The following is a 20662-nucleotide window of genomic DNA, read 5'->3' as shown; positions in this document are numbered from 1 at the left end:
ATTGATGTGATGGTGCATCTATCGCCCTTCCCTCTGGTCATCGATGTGGGGCAGCGGATAGGAAGAATCTATCCTGTTAGTTCAGTGGGAGAAGCCGTGCAAGTAAACACGACCCGAGTGGAAGAAACAGGGACGGCCCTAGACTTCGATTTTGGCTCGTCCGAATTGCCTGAAGCCTGGAAGGACCAGTTACGGGTGCAACTGGATAAGAGACGATCCGTATTCTCTACCAGGGAGATGGATGTGGGGTGTAGCCGCAACGCCCAGCACACCATTCGCATGATGGTTGAGAAGCCCTTCAGAGAGCGTTCTCGCCGACTTGCTCTCAGGGATGTGGAGGATGTGAGGGCCGCTATCAATGACATGGAAACTGCTGGGATTGTCACCGAATCCCAAAGCCCCTACGCCTCTCCTATAGTGGTGGTGAGAAAGAAAAATGGAACTGTGAGACTGTGTGTAGATTATCGGACGCTGAACAATCGGACGGTGCCAGATCAGTATAACCTCCCTCGCATAGAAGAGATCCTAGATACCCTACACGGGAGCCAGTGGTTCAGCGTACTGGATCTACGGTCTGGGTACTATCTAGTCCCTATGAGCCCAGAGGATCAAGAAAAGACAGCCTTCGTCTGCCCCTTGGGGTTTTATCAGTTCACCCGCATGCCCCAAGGCATATGCGCAGCACCCGCCACCGTCCAGCGATTAATGGATAAGACGTTGGGGGACCTCAACCCCCGAGAATGCTTGGTGTACCTAGATGACATCATAGTCTTCGGGAAAACCCTGGAAGAACATGAGAATCGTCTCTTGAAGGTACTGGATAGATTGTCCCAAGAAGGCCTCAAACTCTCTCTGGACAAATGTCGGTTCTGCCGGACCTCAGTAACGTATGTAGGGCACATAATGTCCGGCGCCGGAATCGCCACTGATCCCGCTAAAATAGAAGCTGTCGTTAACTGGCCTCGCCCAGAGAATGTGGGGGAGCTGCGCTCATTCCTGGGTTTCTGAGGCTACTATCGGCGATTTGTGGAAGGGTACTCACGTAGGGCCAAAGCCCTCAACAGCCTGCTCCGCATATACCCGTCTGAAATGGGCCAAAAGAACCACTCTGCCAAACAGCCCTTCGGGTTTAAATGGACCCCCGAGTGCGACCAAGCCTTCCACGACTTGAAGCAGAGCCTGACGGCTGCTCCGGTCTTGGCCTACGCCAATCCCGACCAACCCTACATCCTACACGTGGACGCCAGCCTGAGTGGCCTAGGAGCCGTGTTGCATCAAAAATATCCCGAGGGGTTGCGACCCGTAGCATATATCAGCCGTAGTCTCACAGTCAGTGAGCAGAACTATCCGGTACACAAACTTCTTGGCCCTTAAGTGGGCCATAGTGGATAAACTTCGGGACTATCTGTACGGGGTGTCATTCGAAGTACGCACCGACAATAATCCTCTCACCTACATCATGACCTCAGCCAAACTTGATGCGACCGGACATCGCTGGTTGGCCGCGCTCTTCAATTACAACTTCACCTTGAAATACAAACCTGGGCCTTTGAACATTGGAGCTGACGCCCTGTCGAGGCGACCGGGGTTGATCCCTACCACCGACAAAGATCAGTGGGAAGAGATTCCTGGACCCGGAATAAGAGCACTCTGTGGCACGGCAGCCATCATAGATGAGCAAGTAGCCTTTTCGGAATTACGGGTGGCTGACTCCCTAGGGTGCACCTCTACCGCTATACCTGAAGCCTATCGTGACCCGAGTGGGATGCATGTTACCCTCGATCAAATCATTGCCTGGGAGGACATGGTACGTTACCAAGAACAAGATCCGGTCGCAGGGACTATCCGTGATGCCATTCGACAAAAGCGACGGGGCCTGCTTTGCCAGACTCCGGGGGATGTCGGAGGTATACTGATGCGGGAGGCGGACAAATTTGAAATCCAAGATCGGCTGTTGTGCAGAGTGGTGAAGTATCATGACCATCCAGGTCGCCGCCAACTAGTGTTACCAAAACAACTACAATACTTAGTGTTGAAAGCTCTCCATGATGAACACGGACATCTGGGGGTAGACAAGACTTTCGGACTAGTGAGAGATAGATTTTTTTGGCCAAAAATTAGAGAATCTGTGGAGCATCACTGTCGTAGGTGTGTGCGGTGTATCCAATGCAAGACTCTACCCACTAGAGCTGCCCCCATGGGCCATCTAAAGAGTACGGGACCTATGGATTTAGTCTGCATGGATTTCTTGTGCATCGAACCCGACACCCATGGTATAGGGAACTTGCTGCACATCATTGATCATTATACCCGCTACGCCCAGACCTTTCTGACCAAAGATCAAAAAGCTATTACGGTGGCTAAGGTGCTCTGGGAGAAATATTTCATGCATTATGGGCTACCTCAACGTCTGCACTCCGACCAGGGACGGGACTTTGAAAGTAAATTATTAAAAGAATTGCTGAACCTCTTGCACATTAAAAAGTCCCGTACTACTCCTTACCACCCAGAGGGGGATGCTTTACCCGAACGTTTCAATTGCACTCTTCTGGACATGCTGGGCACGCTAACAGGTGTAGAGAAGACTAAGTGGAGTCGCCATGTGGAAACTCTAGTCCATGCTTATAATTGCACCCGACACGAATCTACCGGGTTCTCGCCCTACTTTCTTATGTTTGGCCGTGAAGCCCGTCGTCCAGTGGATATCCAGTTAAGAGTCTCCACCGATGGGGTGCACAATTCCACCCATTTTCGCTACGTACAAAGATTGCAAGAGAATCTACAGAAGGCCTATGGGCAAGCCGAGAGATCCACCGAAAAACTGAATGCCGGGAACAAAAGGCGCTATGATCACAAAGTAAAACATAGAGACATTAAACCTGGTGATGCCGTACTGCTCCGCAACCTGGGAGTACCGGGAAAACATAAGTTTGCTGACCGTTGGCGGGAAGGGGTGTACGAAGTAGTTTCTCAAATGCCTGGCCTTCCAGTCTACCGGATCAAAGACTCAGAGGGTCGGATAAAGACGTGGCATCGCAATCATCTGCTCCCTATTCCCCAAATAGAAGAAGGAGACAGGAAAAGTCTGGAAGATCCAAAGGAAGGAACCTCTCAAAGGGGCCTTCCGGCCGCGGGGGCATCTCCCGGAGGAGCTACGGGCAAAGAGCCCCTTTGCCCCATGACAGAGACACTGACTCCAGTGAGTCCGCCGCTAGATCCCCAGAGCCCGTGCTTTGTGCCACAAAGAGACTTTACAGATATACCCAGCCCCTCAAGGGCCGAGTTGGAAATACCCGATGAGAATTGCTACTCTCCCAAAGAGGTAGCGGAAGAGCCAATTCGCAGAAGCCAAAGAGCTGGCCAACCTCACACGAGGTTGGCTAATGATCAGTTCGGGGCACCCCATTATGAGGCTCAGCAGTGGGCTCGCAGCCGGGTTCAATCAGTGATTATCATGTTCAGTGAAATGTACAAGTTGATAGAGAAACCAATGTATTAGTGTTTTTATTATATAACTGGTTGTGTTGTTATCATTGTCCAAGCGGGGACGTTGGAATCCACAGGGGGAGGATGTACCCTGACCCCTGATTCACCCCAAAGAGTGGGAGGCTGCGCTTGCAAAGAGTAGTTGCAAAAGCCTGCGAAGGAGGAGAGTGCATTTGGCGGGAGAAATCTGTCCCTTGACCCAGCAGCCCTGCGGGGAGGGTCAGGTGAGAGAGTCTAGCCAATGGCCGGAGGAGGTGCCAGAGATATAGGCAGTGGTTGCGCGCACGTGGAGGCAGAGCTGATTGGAGAGGAGAGGAGATGGAGAGTCTGTGAGGGGAGGTTGAACCGCCCCGGCGCAGGCCAGGTGCCCCAGGCCCAGTTAGCCCTGAGTCACCTCAGAGACAAGCTGCGCTAGGGATCGCCTTAGTGAAGTTCCTGTTCCCCTAGTAACTGTAAGCCTTGACCGGGACTATACTGTCGAGAGGGAGGTCTGGGCTCAGACCCCCACTGGTGTTGCCGGAGTCCGGGTGGGAGCGCCCCGGACCCTAAAGAGAGAGAGAAAGATAGATCGGTGTTGACGTATCGAGACCCTTTTTGAAGATCGTGGCAGTTCCGAGCACCGGAGTGCTCGGCAGGTATTTCATTAAGTGCACCAACGGTACCATTCATTCACTCGAGACACAGTGGCTGCGCAGTCACCCATACACACACATAGGGCCTGCTGTGAGCGGGAGGACTAATCCGTAAGGATCGGACACGGGGTGGGCTCACCCGGTGGCGGGTGTGGGAAGTATTGTTGGCGTCCACCATGGCGCATGTTGTGGGGCGTCCGCCGTGGCGCTAGATAATGTTGTCATCTGCCGTGGCGTGCTATATAACGTATACACATATATATATAGGAATGTTATGGCATGTAATGTACTGTGAGTTTGGTTTGCAAGTAAAAGAGATTGGTTTTAGAACTTGGCTGTGTAAGTGTAATTCTTGCATATACGTCCTGCGAGGACCCACTCCCCCTTTGGCGGGAGCTGTCGCATGTGGAGGCGCTGCACCAGTTATAAATATTGCGCGCACCCCAGGCTCTCCGTGGCAGAGACTTAGGCCCTGTGAGCCGGCAGGTAATACAGCACATAGTAGCAGCTTGCTAGTGATAGGAAGCAGGGCTACATGATATATGACAAAAGAACAAGGCGCACAACGCACATAGTGTATTAAAGTATAAAATGTGACTTTATGGTTAAAAAATAAAAAGTTCTGCGTACATCAAGTAGGGAATAAACAAGCAGTTGGTATATAGGTTTACCACACCAGGAGAAGACACTGTGCGACACCCTCAGATGGATCCCAGCATGCACCGGGTCAGCAGCCACCTCATCAGTCCCTTCCAGCGTCCTCTGTTAGGGGATGGTAGGTAGACGAGTCCCTTGCAGAGAGAGCCCCACAGCATACAGCTCACAGGCAAGTAAAGACGCCGTAGGATTCAGCATCCATTGAACACTGCAGCATTTGCCGCCACTCCTCGTTGGGCGCTCAGCGATGACGTCACTAGTCGCACCTCCGCTTCCGCAATGCTTCTCATGGAACGCACAGCGTGCGTGTCAATCCAGAGTTGTAAGGCAGCGGGGAGAGATATTTCGCCAGGCAAATGACTAATAAACAGTGTCCAAATAGTGTCCAGAATCACAAAGGATGGGGGGAGAAGAGCATGGACACCTCTTATCCAACGCTTTTCGTAACACTAGGTAACACTAGGTTACTTCTTCAGGGAATGTATATACATTCCCTGAAGAAGTAACCTAGTGTTACGAAACGCGTTGGATAAGAGGTGTCCATGCTCTTCTCCCCCCATCCTTTGTGATTCTGGACACTATTTGGACACTGTTTATTAGTCATTTGCCTGGCGAAATATCTCTCCCCGCTGCCTTACAACTCTGGATTGACACGCACGCTGTGCGTTCCATGAGAAGCATTGCGGAAGCGGAGGTGCGACTAGTGACGTCATCGCTGAGCGCCCAACGAGGAGTGGCGGCAAATGCTGCAGTGTTCAATGGATGCTGAATCCTACGGCGTCTTTACTTGCCTGTGAGCTGTATGCTGTGGGGCTCTCTCTGCAAGGGACTCGTCTACCTACCATCCCCTAACAGAGGACGCTGGAAGGGACTGATGAGGCGGCTGCTGACCCGGTGCATGCTGGGATCCATCTGAGGGTGTCGCACAGTGTCTTCTCCTGGTGTGGTAAACCTATATACCAACTGCTTGTTTATTCCCTACTTGATGTACGCAGAACTTTTTATTTTTTAACCATAAAGTCACATTTTATACTTTAATACACTATGTGCGTTGTGCGCCTTGTTCTTTTGTTTTTTGTCTAGTGTCTGGGGTGTCGAGCCACCCCCAAGAAAGGCTGCAGACCCACGATTAGTGCAAGACCCACATCTAAGGTCCACAATATTGTTTGTTTAATCACGGTGCACTGTTCACTTGATATTTGTTGTTCACTAGTTATTAGCTGCGCACTATCACCTTTTTTTCCACTACATGATATATGTTACAAAACCCCCTATTTTATCATTGAAGCTTCATATGAGGGGTTGATTAACCTAACACTGACTTATCTCTCTGTTTGGGTGTTTCTCCCAACTAATTATTGGTTGTATATATTTGTTTATTCTGGCTGTTGTCTGATTGTCTTTTGCGCTCACCCAAGTTTTTTTTTTCAAGACTGTGTTTAATCACATACGTAAAATAAACACTTTTTATTTTGGCTTTAAGAAAACTATAGGAGGCATACTAGCAATTGCAGAGCCTTCTACCTATTGGAATTAAAGTGTTCCTGGTTGCTGCTTGTACCAGGACCAGATCGTTCTCTTGTTACAGACTGTGCTAGTCTTTGTAAAGAGTTTGTATCTTTGCGCAAAATAAATGCTTTTTGTTCCTGCACTTAAGGGACTGCAGGAGGTAAACTAGCTACGGCAACACCTTGCACCTAGTAAGGTTCCTTGTTGTCCCCTTGTACTGGTACTGTATTGTTGTGTGTGTGTGTGTATGTACTGTGTGATTCACTGTTGGCTCTGGATAAATAAACTCCGGTTTGGTAAACCTCTGTGTTCTGTCTGGTGATTCAAAGATCCTCGGTAGTCCAATTAACCCTGATCGTGACAATCACTAGAGATGGGCACATTTTTGGGGCGATTTTGAATATGCTGCGGATCAGCTGATCCTTTGGTCTGTGGATTTCCACGGATCCATCTCAAAAAGGGTGATTCACATTTTGCGGATTATTTTTATTATTATTACCAATACCCTCCATGGATTCCACAACCCCTGGATGGATTTGCAGAATCCAATCCAAGGATTCAGCAATCCGTTGTCAGATTCTAAAGAATCTTGTATCCAATGGTGGATTATGATGAATCCATGCAGATTAAAATTGACCAAATGCCTCTGCGGATTTCACACCGCGAAACGGATTTTGGAGGGAAGATGCGAGAAGATCTTTGAAACGAATTTGGTCGGTGTAAGCTAGAAAGGGCGTTAACTCACTCCCTCTGCAAGGATAAGGAAGTTACACACTGGTGTCAGGTTTCCTGCCTAAAGCTTCTTATTAACTCCTTATTGAGCAGGGTTTAAAAGGCAGGAAGTATCTGCTTGTCGGGGTCCTTGTTAGAGTTCCTGGTCCTGCTCTGCAAGAGAGGGGGGTCCAAAGGATTGCCGGTGACCCTGCTGGGATTCACACCCAGCAACAACCGAGCTCCAGCCCGCAGGGACCCAGGCTTCTTGTACACCAGAGGGATTTGTTTGGGAACAGTGGGGAACTCAGACCCTCACACCACATAGAAGCCTGAACAGAAATAGGGTGAGTGGATCTGGGAGCAGCAGGACTGCAAAACCTGCATCTGACGTTAATCTAAAGAAACCGGAGATGCCGGACCAGCATACTCAGATAAGGTCTTTTAATATTGTCCCCTGATATTGTGTTATATGTTTTTGGGCTTAGCTTTCCAACGAGGTAGTTAGGGCCTGTACTGTTTTTTGTAAGTATCCCAAGGTGGAGTAGACTTTATTTTTATGATTTTATTTTTCTTAAAAATACAGTGTGTCTAATGTGTTTGTGAAGAAATAAACCAAAGTTTTGGTAGAGCCTTAAATGCATTGTGTGGACTCTTAACTGACCTCACCTACAAGGCCGCTCTGTCACGGTTGGATTTGCCAATCTCTAGCAATCAGCCTCTGTAATCATGTTGGCATACCACATCTCCCCGTCTCACCTACAGTATATCGATAACATAGTTAGGATGAAGGGCCTGGAGTGATGAATAAACATCTTGAAGGGCAGCTCTACATCCCATCCCATCAGCTCTAGCATGACATGTAGAGCCTGAACAATTCCAGTTGTCATTTCTGCATATTCTAAATATCACACGATGGTGGGAAGTGTTACACTTCTACAAGAACAGTTGCATAGACATGAAAGCACCTTATGTTTCTGAATATACAGTATCAAATGAAGCCGCTATAATATTACATACTTTATCTATACATAATATACTACAGTATAATATACCATTATGGTATAATTATAGTACAATAACATTATATTATACTATAAGCAGTTTGCAAGACCATCTCCCAGCTGATTCATACTGCATAATTAAAAACATTGGGATACACTAGAGTGGGATGTGGGGCTGTATATAATTTTAAATGTCATTTCTATAAATATTTTTCTATAATGTGTGTTTATATATTGTTAATTTTTTTTTTTGTTTCAAACAGACATTTTAAGCAGTTGCAATCTTTGTGGGATGTCCATACAATTACAAATTAATGAATTCTAAAGAGCCTTTTATTATTTTAATCAATGGATTTACAGTTCTGCACACAAATAATAATCAGCAATATATGTATGTATGTATGTATGTATGTATGTATGTATGTATGTATGTATGTATGTATGTATGTATGTATGTATGTATGTATGTATGTATATATGTATGTGTGTGTGTATGTATGAATGTATGTGTATATATATATATTATATATATGTATATATATATATACTGTATATATATATATATATATATATATATATAAATATATATATATATATATATATATATATATATATATATATATATATATATATAAATATATATATATATACTGTATATATACTGTATATATATATATATATATATACAGTGGTTGACAAATCACCAAAAAATCTACTCGCTACACAAAAAAATCTACTCGCCACCTAGTACCAAACGTGTGCTGCTTGGGCCAATATTTACTCGCCCAGGGGTTAAATCCACTCGCCCGGGGCGAGCAAATGTATAGGTTTTTCGAACACTGTATATATATATATATATATATATATATATATATATATATATATATATATATATATATATATATTTGATGCTCATGCTTGGATTATTGTGCAATAATCCGTGATACACATACAGTATACGGGTTCCATGGTTTTCTATAAAGTACTAACAGTACAGTACTTGCAATTCGTACAGCACCCACAGTACATACATTTCTCTCTAGAATATATATGAGTTCCACTTACTACAGTTCAACCCCGTTATATTGCGGTTTGTTACAACGCGAATCCGCTTATAACGCGATGCAAGCGCAGCTCCCAATTTTCGTATTTATGAATTCTTTACAACACGATTATTGGTATCTTAAATACTTTATTGTACAATGCATACAATTGAACATTATTTCTAACGCGATCCGCTTATAACGCGTACTACGGCAATACCACAATGTAACCATGAGATACCAAATGACCATGACTGGTATTGCTATAAAATAACGTACTATATAATGATTACGTATCACGTTACCAGGTGCCTATGAGCAAAGTCAATGTTTCAATGTTACGCACATTAAAGTGTATTTTGCATTGCAATAATGTTGCCTAGATCTGTACAATCAACTTTACTGTTTTACCAGATGGGTGGTGTGCTCACAGTCATGGGCAAGAGTCAAGAGGGATTCCTTTGTCTTACCTATCCCATATATATTCCCAACTAAATCCACCATTTCCTACTCAGCTACTTTACCTCAACTCACATTACTCAAAATTAAAAACTGAAATGTCCAGGTTGCCGGGGGTTCATGTTCATGAGTCATGGTGGCCTTCAGTGAGATATCAGGCCCCTTCTGCCTTGTGTAAACATTAGTTAAAATCCATACTTAATGTTCATGAAAGTGGCTTTAACGACCTGTGTGGATTAATGCCTAGATCCTGAGGATATCTCTCACAAATATTTGAGATTCCTGTTGTATTTTATCTCAAGTCCATACTTGTAACAAAAGAACTGTGTATATTTCCTGTGAAGTTCTTGCAGTTTTTCGTACTGTTAGACTTTTTGTACTAAATTTGCAATGGTGTGAAACACATCCTAAATGATTAAACCACCATTAATAATGGATGAAAAAAAATGTTGCATAGTGAGTTCTCTTACTTTATAGCAATTTACGGCTAAGTGCACCTGCTTTTACCAAATGGCATCTCCAGCTTTGCAAGTGTTGTAATGGATGAGAACAGATGGTCACCTTAACCACTTAAGGGCAGAACAATCTAGAATTAAAGGCATTTTATAAAAGAAAGTGCCACAGTTTGTTCTCCATACATTTCAAAGAGTTCTTCAGGGATTAAGGTACTATTAAAAGAGGTCATGTGAAGAGAAACATATCTAATAAGGCATCCAACTGGCAAATGTTATTTATAGGCACTATTTCAGAATCTCATGTTTATTAATGTGGGTTCTCAAGAAGTGATATTTAATCTTATATTATTAAACAATTACAGATGGAAATATGTATGCACTGGAACTAGTATCATTCCTTTGTAATGCTTTTTAGAAAGCAAGGGAAAGGATAAACTTTGAAAATCATACACATAGCATGACAAATTACATTACATACTGTAGTTATATTGTATGTAGTTTAACATCACCAATACAGGTTCATAAAGGTATTATTTGGTTTGGGAGGAAGTGTGAGTGCTCACTTTGTGTAACTTTGAGCACATACCATATACAGTAGGGAATAAGGATATATGTATATATATAGCCTGCAAAACATGCATTTCATCCTACTGTATCTGTTATGAACTACCATTGACAATGTTCATACATCTCTTTTTGGAATAGGGTAATTGAAATGCAGTGTTTTTTGATTCTTTATTTGTTTCTCTGCAGTCTCCATGAAAGAACCGCCAATGGATTATATTGTGAAAACAAACTAAGTCCTTGTAGTGTTCCTCCTACTGTATTTTCTATTGTCTAAACTGTTTTGTTACTTGTCCTTTAACTTCCTCAAACTATTATATATTGTATTACGGTGACATAACTCCATTAAAAATGTTCAACATTCCAGTATAGTGTAGATGGTGACTAGACATAATTTATTACCTTCTGTTTCTTAAACTTAATATTGTAAAGTTAAGTTACTGTAGATATGGGTCCATGCAAGTTTGACTTGCAACAAAATTTAAATGCAAGACTTTCAGTAGCTGTACATTGAATTAGTCTTGATTTTAAGTAAGTTTACTGATTTATTGTTTTCATGTATTACATTGGCAGTATACAGCAAACAAATCAAGCACAAAACAATCACCAGTGGTTGAAAAAAAGTGAAAAAGTTATACAAATAAGCACTAATGTGCAAATTGATAAAGTCAACAAAGGCATAAGTGAATAATGAATGAACTATACTGGACACCTAACAAGCTCCTATTAAACCCCCAAAATACCCACAACATATATATAAGCATATAAGTATCAGAGGAGTGCTACTGAGCATGGCAATATGCATTAAAACCAGAGACATAACATAAAACACAGACAAAGCTCAGTGTTTAGCACATCTAGTGAGACTCATACACGGTACAGTGCCTAAATATATATGGATAAATATCTAATAAGTAAATGGTCATTTAGTTTGACATTTTTGGCCAAAATTGTTGTAAGCCCCTGAGCCAACGCCAAGGCAGACCACATATCAGGGGTCCCTAACGCTAATATAAATTCTTAATAACCTGTTTAATAACAGGAAGAATGATTTATAGTAAATCTGTCAATATTAGCTGCAAAGTTCTGTCTGACTGAAGCTTTTATTAACCTGTACATTACCAGGAAAAGCACTCTGTATTAGAGATGTCACAGCCAAACTGCAAGCAGGCAAGTTCCCCTGAGTGGAAGATGCTATGGAGTGAGCCCATAACCATTTAAATGTGGGAGGGGGTGAGCTTAAATTAAGTAGGAGGTTGCCAACCTCCAATCAGCCATGACTAGCTGGACAAGAATTGTAAAACATACTGGACACCTAACAAGCTCCTATTAAACCCCCAAAATACCCACAACATATATATAAGCATATGAGTATCAGAGGAGTGCTACTGAGCATGGCAATATGCATTAAAACCAGAGACATAACATAAAACACAGACAAAGCTCAGTGTTTAGCACATCTAGTGAGACTCATACACGGTACAGTGCCTAAATATATATGGATAAATATCTAATAAGTAAATGGTCATTTACTGCACCGACACACTTTATTCGAGCAAATACCCGGTATGTACCTGGCAGATACCTGGAATGCGCCGCTCCTCACCTCTGACAAGCCCCGTTGCGTTTGCCTTCCCAGCCTGGGTTCATGCCTGGCTGATGGGCGGCTGATCTGTTAAATGATAATGATTAGGATTTAATAGGCTGCAATGCTTCGCGTGTCTACCAGATGGCATAAATTCATGAATTGTAATGCAGTATATATATATGTACTGTGCAGTATTGCAGCCAACGGGAATAAAATGCTTCAATCCCTGCCGGAAAATACCTCAATGCACTCGGGCAGATAACAGTCACAAACCTCAATACACCCGGGTATACCCGAATTCGTGGGACTAGCCGAGCTCGAATAAAGTGTGTCGCCAGTGTAGTTTGACATTTTTGGCCAAAATTGTTGTAAGCCCCTGAGCCAACGCCAAGGCAGACCACATATCAGGAGCTTGTTAGGTGTCCAGTATGTTTTACAATTCTTGTCCAGCTAGTCATGGCTGATTGGAGGTTGGCAACCTCCTACTTAATTTAAGCTCACCCCCTCCCACATTTAAATGGTTATGGGCTCACTCCATAGCATCTTCCACTCAGGGGAACTTGCCTGCTTGCAGTTTGGCTGTGACATCTCTAATACAGAGTGCTTTTCCTGGTAATGTACAGGTTAATAAAAGCTTCAGTCAGACAGAACTTTGCAGCTAATATTGACAGATTTACTATAAATCATTCTTCCTGTTATTAAACAGGTTATTAAGAATTTATATTAGCGTTAGGGACCCCTGATATGTGGTCTGCCTTGGCGTTGGCTCAGGGGCTTACAACAATTTTGGCCAAAAATGTCAAACTAAATGACCATTTACTTATTAGATATTTATCCATATATATTTAGGCACTGTACCGTGTATGAGTCTCACTAGATGTGCTAAACACTGAGCTTTGTCTGTGTTTTATGTTATGTCTCTGGTTTTAATGCATATTGCCATGCTCAGTAGCACTCCTCTGATACTCATATGCTTATATATATGTTGTGGGTATTTTGGGGGTTTAATAGGAGCTTGTTAGGTGTCCAGTATGTTTTACAATTCTTGTCCAGCTAGTCATGGCTGATTGGAGGTTGGCAACCTCCTACTTAATTTAAGCTCACCCCCTCCCACATTTAAATGGTTATGGGCTCACTCCATAGCATCTTCCACTCAGGGGAACTTGCCTGCTTGCAGTTTGGCTGTGACATCTCTAATACAGAGTGCTTTTCCTGGTAATGTACAGGTTAATAAAAGCTTCAGTCAGACAGAACAGAACTTTGCAGCTAATATTGACAGATTTACTATAAATCATTCTTCCTGTTATTAAACAGGTTATTAAGAATTTATATTAGCGTTAGGGACCCCTGATATGTGGTCTGCCTTGGCGTTGGCTCAGGGGCTTACAACAATTTTGGCCAAAAATGTCAAACTAAATGACCATTTACTTATTAGATATTTATCCATATATATTTAGGCACTGTACCGTGTATGAGTCTCACTAGATGTGCTAAACACTGAGCTTTGTCTGTGTTTTATGTTATGTCTCTGGTTATAATGAATGAACTAAGATGAAAATACAACACAGAACCTTGAGAGAGATGCAGAGTTATCAAAAAGATGTTAATCCAACAAAACAGAACAGCAGCAAATCCAAAACAAAAACTTGACTCAAGGTGCATGTAAAAAAGAAACGTAGTGCACAGCAAAAAGTATGTATGATCCAAAAAACTATAAATTCCACACTCACGTGGTGTGGGGAAAAAATGTGCGTTATTCCAACATGTGTGGACTCCAACAGGTCTATGAGGTACACTGTGATTAAGTTTTAGACTGCCGGGTACTGTATGTATAAAGGAAAGTGAGAACATAGTGCAATATTGCTTTATGTTATTAAAAAAATTACTGGTTGAGCAGTGAAAATACACTCACATACTCCCAAGTGGAAAAAGCCTTTTGACCAATCTTGGTCTGAACGTACACCGACCGGAGACTCCACTTCTGCAAATACTGGCACTCTGATCCTCCCATCTGTGCGTACAGCTGTGCTTCCAGATTGATGATATCACCGAGGGAGGCAGGACGAGTCACGTTCTCATGCCGGTACAGAGAGAGAAATGAGAGGTGGACGTATCACAGTAGTTCAGTTCCCCTTTCAATTCACCCTAGTATGTATTTCTCTCAAAGGTCTAAGCTTCTTCAGGGGTTCATACTCTCCCCAAGATAATAAATGTGATATATATACCGTCCATAGTGTCGTCACGGCGCAATATACTGTACAATTATAAAATTATTTTTAAAAAGGTGAAGCTAATAATGCAATATACATTTAACCCACTGGGTTTCAGTACAGTCATATGTTCTATAAACAAGTCAAACAAGTCTTAATCACAGAAAAAAAACAAATAAATCGGCTTGTATCATATTCTTAACATAGAGAATATAAAGGGTTGTATTTTTTTAAGGGATTGGTATTGATACATTTGTTACACTTTAATACTCACATGGTAATAATGTTCTCTATAAAGAAATCAGAGGTCCTACCTTTACATCAGTATTACAGGGTCTATATATGGGGAGAACAAACTTAATTTGATAGATTATGGCACTTTAAGGACTACAGTATGTATAATACAGACACAAGGAATATAAATTGTTAAAATATATAATTCTATAAAAAATAAAAATTATGTGCAAATATCTCAACAAGTCAGCACAGTGACTATTAGAAGTATGGTGAAAATTTGAGCAATGTATTCAAATGGAACATGCCGTATGAATGTCTTATTGTATATTTAAAGTGCATACAATAACAATAAAGAATTAAAGGGACAGAATAATGAAATGAGAAAGGAATTGAGGTCTATATCGATATTTAAAACAAGAGTTTGCAGAGTCCGATGTTTATGGATCCAAAATAATTCTTGTTGCGAGATGTTTTTCATTTTATTTCGACTGCTCCAATTTATTTTTACAGTGTCTATTCCCAAATATACAAGACCAGTAAGGACAGAATTGTAATTTTTTTTAAATGAGATGACACACTGTAAATCAAAACCTATAGATATGTTTCTGATGTATTCTAATATTCCAGCACACAGAGGATGTATTGGGCGCCCTATGTATTGAAGACCACAGGGGCATATAAGCATGTCGATTTCCGATTCACTTTTACAATTTATTCATTTTGACATTTTAAATGTTTCTTTTGTGAAATTATATTTAAAGCTGTCTATTTTTTATGGCCAAATTTGAATACCTTGCTCTTACACATCTAAAAAAAAAAACATTAGGTTTAGTGCAGGCCTGTCCAACTCCAGTCCTCGAGGTCCGCAAACAGGCCAGGTGTTCAGAATATCCCTACTTCAGCACAGCTGGCTCAATTAGTGGCTCAGTATGACTGAGCCACTAATTGAGCCAGCTGTGCTGAAGTAGGGATATCCTGAAAACCTGGCCTGTTTGCGGCCCTCAAGGAGTGGAGTTGAACAGGCCTGGTTTAGTGTTTATTCAACTATTAGCTTCTTCATTCTCTGTTGACCTTAGCAGATTTGGGGCTAATGTTTCTTTCAAATTGTGAGCCTTTGCAAATAGAATTTGTGGTTTCCCTGGTAAATAGTCTTTTAGGATTGAATCCTGTTTTAAGACATGCTAATGTTTTTTAATTATTTTATTGATTTTCTGAGAGTCTCTGCTGAACTGTGTTATAAATGGAATAATAGTGTCTTTCTTTGGACTTTTTTTGTTTTGGTTTGAGAATTTCATTCCTAGATTCCTATGTAGATTTCCTGCTTTAAATTTGGCTTACTGAATCTCTGATAAATAATAATCTCTACAGTATCTACATGTGTATTTTCTAAGATTAAAGATTGCTCTTCAAAAATCTTGGGGACTGAGCCTAAACTGGCCGAAAGGTATATTTGATGTCCATTTGTTGGTGATAACTGTTTTTATGGATGTAATTGTTGCAAAACACCTTCTTAAAGAAGGTTTTGGTGCAAACAATATAATTCTCCATATTCAAAATCAGATCCAAGAATTCAATATTGATTTTGTGGGGATTGTGTTTAAATTAAAGATTTAACTAATTCCAGTTAATATAATTAATGAAATCACCTAATAATTCCTCACTTCCCTTCCAGATGAAAGCCACATCATATATATATATAGCATTTTCAAAGCACCAGGATCATGCGAAATGGATTGTTGCTGTTAATAAAATCCTCCTCCCAAATTCCATAAAAAGATTAGCATAGCTTGGCGTGAACCTGGGTCCCACAGCATTATGCAATAATATGCAAAAAATATGCTCCCTGAAATGAAAAGAAATTGTGATAGAGTATATATTGAATACTCTCCACAATAAAATCTGTTTGTTTGTTTGTGTGTTCGTTAGTTAGTTTTCTCGAGTATTCTTTAAAGGCATCACACCCATGGATATGTGCTATGACTGTATATAAAGATGCAACGTAAACCGTACACCAAATATAGTCAGATCCTCATTTAGTTCCTTCTAATGTGTTAATTACTTGAGTTGAATCTCTCAAATATAAAGTAAGTTTGGTAACATAATTTTGAAAGATTGTATCTATATATTGTGATAGGTTAGATGTGACTGAATCGATGCCTGAGATAATCGGTCTCACAGGTGGGTGACTCAGATCCTTGTGTATTTGTGGAAGAAAATAAAATACTGGAAATTAGTTAACTGTAAATTTAATAAAATCACGATTTTTACCTTTTTATAAGAGCAAATCTAATTCTGTCAAATAATCTTTTGTAGGATTTGTCTTTAGAATCATATAAGGTATCACCCAGAATTCTAAATGCTTCTTACAAATAGAAAGATTTATTCATCACCCCAGTTCCGCCCCCTTTGTCCGCTGGGTTAATCGCTAAACATTTATTCTCAGCCGACTTACTTTATACCCTGTTCATTTATGTAACTGTACTTGTAACCATGTACTATTTGTTTTACTCTGTGCCCAGGACATACTTGAAAACGAGAGGTAACTCTCAATGTATTACTTCCTGGTAAAATATTTTATAAATAAATAAATCTATGGTTGGAGCACCTCAGAACCCCTATACAGGTTCTTGGTGACCTGGGATTTAACAGGGTGCCCCCCTTAACCTAGGGACTCCTTGACACATTCAGGGACACCTCACATCCCTATGCCCCATTTACCTTTCTAGTCTGTGCTGAAGCAGGGAATCCTAGCATGGAGTTGCGCAAGTGTTTTCAAGGAGAGATTTTGCCGGTAAATTGTGCCTATATATATCCGGGAATCCGACCTGATTCCCGCGTACATTTGTGGTAATAAGTTTTATTTACTTTATGCTGGTTTATTTTTATTTTTAAATGGGCAAATGCACTATTATCCATATCTGGATAATAGTAATTTTGCCCATTACTGTACTGTATGTGTTAAGGGGGTTGTTGAGGTTACATGGGGTGGGTTGTGAATTAGTACAGTAGGTAGCAGGTATTTAAATGCTTATTGTGGTTGTAGGGATTGAGTGAAAGGGGTAGTTGCAACAGGGTGGGTGGTCAGGCCTCAGTGGGTAGTGGGAGGGGTTAAACATTTTATTACCATAGCGGTTAATACCGCTAAGGTAATGAAGGGGTTAACCCCTCCGAATACCCACATGAGAGGCCTAACCACCCATCCTGGGGCTATTACAACCATCAATCACCCCCTCTTCCCCCAGTAAACCTGGTAGTCTGCCTTAACCCCTTCATTGCCCTAGCGGTTAGCCGCTAAGGTAATGAAGCTGCTTACATTTTATTTTTATTCATAGTGTGCATGAGCAGGGGTCTCCAGTATTCAACCGCATTGATTTCAGCCTCGGGACCATCCGGGACCAAGGTTGGCCCTGTTATGGGGTGCCGTATCCCTGCTATGTTACAATCGTCTGTGTCACGTGACCAGCAACCTTTAACATTGCGAGGATACCGGCACCCAGGGGCTAGTATCTTGGGAAGCAGGGGGTCCCCGCGGCTAATATCAGCTTTGTTCAGCTCAGGAGACTCCCTACTCACGCACACTATGAATAAAAATAAAAATGTAAGCAGCTTCATAACCTTAGCAGCTGTCCGCTAAGCAAATTATTTTTTCTTTGGGGAGGGCAGGGGGTGTTTGATGCTAGTGTGCGGGAGCAGGGGATCTTCTGAACTGAACAAAGTTGATTTCAGCCTCGAGACCCCCTACTACCCGAGAAACTGAGAGTTCAGGACGACCGACTTCAACAAGGAAACATGAAAAAACGTCGGAATTCGCATAGACGAGGCAGCTGGAGGCGATACGCCACAGGGTTGACCCTTTCGAGGATGGAGAAGGGACCCAAGAATCTTGGAGCCAGCTTCAGAGTGGGTGTTTTCAGTCTGATGTTTTTAGAAGACAGACATATCTTGTCTCCTGGCCTAAATTTGGGCGCCTCTTGGCGATGACGTTCCGCCTGTCTCTTCTGTCTGAGGACTGCTTCTTGAAGAGTCTTTTGAATTTTTTTCCATGAGTTCTGAAGAGAATTTACCCTGGAATCCGCTGCTGGTACTCCGGAAGGATAAGAGGACATAGGGAGGAGGGTAGGGTGAAAGCCATAGTTTATAGAGAAGGGCGACTCTTGGGTGGACTCGTTCCTGGGTGAGTTTTGAGCGAATTCAGTCCATGGGAGTAGATCCACCCAATTGTCTTGTGCATCGGAGATGAAACATTGGAGATATTGCTCAAGAGATTGATTCGTTCTTTCTGTCTGCCCGTTGGTTTGAGGGTGATACCCAGATGAAAAAAGAAGTGAGACATCTAACATTTGAGCAAAAGCCCGCCAAAATTTTGAAATAAATTGTGACCCACGGTCGGAAACGATAGAGATTGGAACTCCAATTCCAATACTTGGATACGGAAGATTTCTTTGACATATATATCTGCCAGAGTAGCAGAATTAGGGAGACCCTTGAGGGGTTATAAAATGGGCTTGCTTGGGGAACCTGTCTACAATGACAAGGATGGTGTTTATCCCATTGGAGACTAGGAGTTCGACAATGAAGTCCATTGACAGGTGTGTCTAGGGATGATCTGGAATGGGTAAAGGGCAAAGCAGACCAGATGGCTTGTTGCGAGCGGACTTGTTTCGGGCACAGGTGGAGCAATAAGCGATGAAGTCCTTATTGTCTTTCAGCATGTTTGGCCAGCAAAAGGTGCGTTGGATTAAATCTGAGGTTCTCTTGGTACCAGGGTGACCGGCAGATTTGGAGGAGTGACCCCATTCAAGGATTCTCTGGTGGAATAGTGGAGCAGCATACAAGCAACCGTGCGGTGCCTCCATACCCTCGGGAATAAGTGTTTGAGACTCCAAAATCTGGTCCAGTACCTCAAAGGAGTTTGCTGAGAGGATATACTTAGGGGAAAGAATGCTCTCTGGGACATCTTCAGACTTGTCTTCACTGATGAATTGGTGGGATAAGGCATCCGCCTTCAAATTCTTAGTACCGGGAATGTAAGAAATAATATAATTGAACCTTGATAAAAAGAGTGCCCAGCGAGCTTGACGTGAGCCAAGGCAGTGGAAGCCTTTGATATACTATACGTTTTTATGGTCCGTAAGGATTGAAATGGGGGTCTTGGTACCCTCCAGGAGATGTCTCCATTCTTGTAGAGCAAGTTTGATGGCTAACAATTATCTGTTCCCAACATCGTAATTTTGCTCTGCTGAAGAGAATTTCTTTGAGAAAACTCCACAGGGGTGTAATTTATCCTGAGGAGATTGCCTTTGTGAGAGCATGGCTCCTGCTCCGATATCCGAGGCGTCTACCTCTAAAGTGAAAGGGAGAGTAGAGTCTGGATGACGCAAGATGTTTGTTGGGCTCAGCATACTGTAACGCTTGCACTACCCACAAACAAGGCAAGACCCCGGTACTTAGGTGGGAAGGTACAAAGCCATGCACCCACAGCAGTGGAAGCATGCCTGGAAGGCGGATTGTCTAGCATTGCCGGGTCTGGGTTGGAGAGAGAGGGTTAATCGGTATACTTGCAGGTCCTGGGATTGAAGAGAGTAGAATCGTAGTAGTCCATTTAGCCGTGGTCTGGGATTATAGATGTAGGATAGTCCAAGTCTGTTAGCTGTGATCAGGGGTTGAAGAAGTCGCCGTAGTCGAGGGTAAGCCGAGGCCAATATCCAGAGGGGTTCACTTACAAGCCGGGTCGGTACACAAGAGGTTAATCGGAAAGATAAGACTGGAACAAGGCAAGGCACAACTGTAGAAAGCAGCAAGGCTACACCGAATTATGCTGAGCGCTGACTGAGAACAGGAACAGGGTATATATAGGCAGACAGAACCAATGGGACAGGGGTGGAGCGGAGGCGCGGCCCCAGCGGAAGCTGGGATAGGCTGCAGGAGAAAAACATACAGGACCCCTATAAGCTTATATAATATAATCAAAAGTTAGTTTGAAGCTCACCCCCTCCCACTTTTAAATGGTTAAAGCTCACTCCATTGCACACCTTCCACACCCATGGGAACTTGCAGCAGTTTGATTGCGACAAACCTAATACAGAGTGCTTTTCCTGGGATTATAC

Source organism: Ascaphus truei, chromosome 3 (genome assembly GCF_040206685.1).
Source record: "Ascaphus truei isolate aAscTru1 chromosome 3, aAscTru1.hap1, whole genome shotgun sequence".
Taxonomy (NCBI): domain Eukaryota; kingdom Metazoa; phylum Chordata; class Amphibia; order Anura; family Ascaphidae; genus Ascaphus; species Ascaphus truei.
This window is presented reverse-complemented; position numbering follows the sequence as displayed.